The 2,727-nt window shown below is 35.8% G+C and overlaps 1 pseudogene; it reads right to left on the bottom strand.

The window, feature by feature from the left end:
* Positions 1–714: 714 nt before the first annotated feature.
* LOC111740037 lies at positions 715–833 on the bottom strand (annotated as a pseudogene).
* Between the last annotated feature and the right edge of the window lie 1,894 nt (positions 834–2,727).

The following is a 2,727-nucleotide window of genomic DNA, read 5'->3' as shown; positions in this document are numbered from 1 at the left end:
CTTGTGGAATAGAGATTCTACTTTGGGTGTGGTGCATTCAGAATTCTAGGACCTCCTCATAACCCTTCCCCCAGTCCTTGAGGCAGAGATTCAAAGCCAAGAGAAGCAAGCTGAAATGACTGCAGGCTGCTGCAACTCCCGCCCTCTCCAACCCCTACCACACTCCCCTCTAAGCACTCAACTCCTATACTGGGATGTCACTCAGAGAGAAAAGAAGCTTGCTATTGTTTCCATCTAGAGCTCAGGCTCAGAAATTTTGCTTGTGGGGCTGGAGTTATGGAGTACCTGGTCAAGAAGGAGATTGTTCCTTATCTACTTCTAAAAGAATTTATTTCATTTGCAACAGAGTGGTGAAGTTTAAACCTAAGGGCTACTTTCAACAACAGTAGAGGTTATGGTAAAAAACAATTGGGGAATTTGTGAATCTACTGTAGATATAGCCTAGATCATATACACCAGCTAGTTTGTGAGAAAGAACCTGGGGAATAAGAGCTGGGAGGAGCCCTTCTGGGGTTAGTACAAATATCAAATGCTGACCTCAGAAAATGTTCTATTGAAGGAGCCACAATATGATTGAATTATTTTGTAGAGGAATTCTACAAATTGGGAACCGTTCTTTTTTTTTAAAAAAAAATTTCCAGCTTTACTGACAAAATCAGATATATTTAAAGCATACAAGGTGATGATTTTTTCTTTTCTTTTTTTTTTTCTTAGCATCTACAGCACCTGGTATTCCTAGATGGTCTCCCATTCAAGTACTAACCAGGCCCGACCCTGCTGAGCTTCTGAGATCAGACAAGATCGGGCACATTCAGGGTGGCATGGCTATATACATCGTGACATGATTACCACAATCGAGGTAATTAACTTCCATCACTTCATATAGTTATCCTTTTTTTTTTTTTAGTGAGAATGCTTAAGATCTACTCTCTTTGTAAATTTCAGATAAATACATGAAGAACATCTGTAACTCAATAGCAAAAGAAAAAAGCAAATAATCCTATTAAAAATGAAAAAAAGACCTGAATAGATGGGTATACAAAAAGGTGCTCGATAGACAGGCACATGTAAAGATGCTCAACATCACTAATAATCAGAGAATGCAGAGCAATACCACAACGAGATATCACTTCACACCTGTTAGACAAGAGATAACAAGTTTTGTAGAGAAAATGGAACTCTTGTGCACAGTGGTGGGAATGTAAATTGGTATAGCCATTATAGAAATTAGTATGAAGTTTCCTCAAAAAGTTAAAAATAGAACTACCATGTGGTTCAGCAATCCTACTTCTGGATATATAACTAAAGGAAACAAAATTACTATCTCAAAGAGATATCTGTACTCCCAGGTTCATTGCAGTATTACTCACAATAGCCAAGATATGGAAACAACTTAAGTGTCTGTTGATTGATGAGAGGATCAAGAAAATGTGGTGTATATAAATACATATGTATATATATGCAATGGAATATTATTAAGTCATAAAAAAGTCACAATCCTGCCATTTTTAACATGGATAAACCTGGATAGCATTATGCTAAGTGAAACAAATGAGACAGAGAATGACAAATACTGTATGATTTCACTCACATGTGAAATCTAAAAAAAGAAGAAGAAGAAGAAGTCAAATCCATAGAGACAGAATAGAATGATGGTTGCCGGGGGTGCAGGGTTGGGAAAAATGAGATTTTAGTCAAAGAATATAAACTTTCAGTTATGAGTAAGTTTTGAGGATCTAATATTCAGCATTGTGATGATAGTTAGATGTGCCTATCAATCATCTTTTTGTGTACCCATATATTCAGATCCTTTTTTCATTTTTTAATAGGATTATTTGTTTTTTCTTTTGCTATTGAGTTACAGGGGTTCCTCATATATTTTGGATATTAACCCCTTATCATATTGATGGTTTGCATTTATTTTCTCTCATTCCATATGTTGCCTTTTAATTTTGTTGTTTCCTTTGCTGTGCGGAAGCTTTTTAGTTTGATATAGTCCTACATGTCTATTTTTGCTTTTCTTTCATGTGCTTTTGGCATCATATCCAAAAAATTATTGCCAAGATCAATATCAAAAAAGCTTTTCACCTGTTTTCTTTAGGAATTTTAGGGTTTCAGGGCTTACATTTAAGTCTTTAATCGATTTCAAGTTAATTTTTGTGAATGGTGTAACATAGGGGTCCAATTTTATTCTTTTGCATAAGGATATCCAATTTTCCCAGTATCATTTGCTGAAGATATTATCCTTTCTCCATTAGGTGTTCTTGACCCTCTTGTCAAAGATTAGATGACAGTATATACATAAGTTTATTTCTGGGCTCTCTGTCTGTTCCATTGGTCTATGTATCTTTTTATGCCATTACCAAATTCTTTTGATTATTATAGCTTTACAATATAGTTTGAAATCAAGAAGTGTGATGCTTCCAATTGTGTTCTTCTTTTTCAAGATTGCTTTGGTATTCAGGGTCATTTGTGGTTCCATACAGATGTTAGGATTGTTTTTTCTATTTCTGTAGAAAATGTGAGGGCATTGTTGAAATAGGCAATAGGCTAGGAATTAATAGAGTTTAACAGCTGCATGCGATCAAGGAAAGGGTTGAAGAGACTACTACTAGTACCACTGTCATCCCAGAGTAACTTATGAGCTGTGCCTCCCTGATCAGAGAGCATCAGAGGCTTGACACTAATTATGTGTATGTGTGTATATGTGTGTGTGTGTGTGTCGGG

The sequence above is a fragment of the Pteropus vampyrus genome, unplaced genomic scaffold, assembly GCF_000151845.1.
Source record: "Pteropus vampyrus isolate Shadow unplaced genomic scaffold, Pvam_2.0 Scaffold56, whole genome shotgun sequence".
Lineage (NCBI taxonomy): Eukaryota > Metazoa > Chordata > Mammalia > Chiroptera > Pteropodidae > Pteropus > Pteropus vampyrus.
Note: the sequence above shows the minus strand (reverse complement) of the source record. Positions and strands in the feature narration are given on the sequence as shown.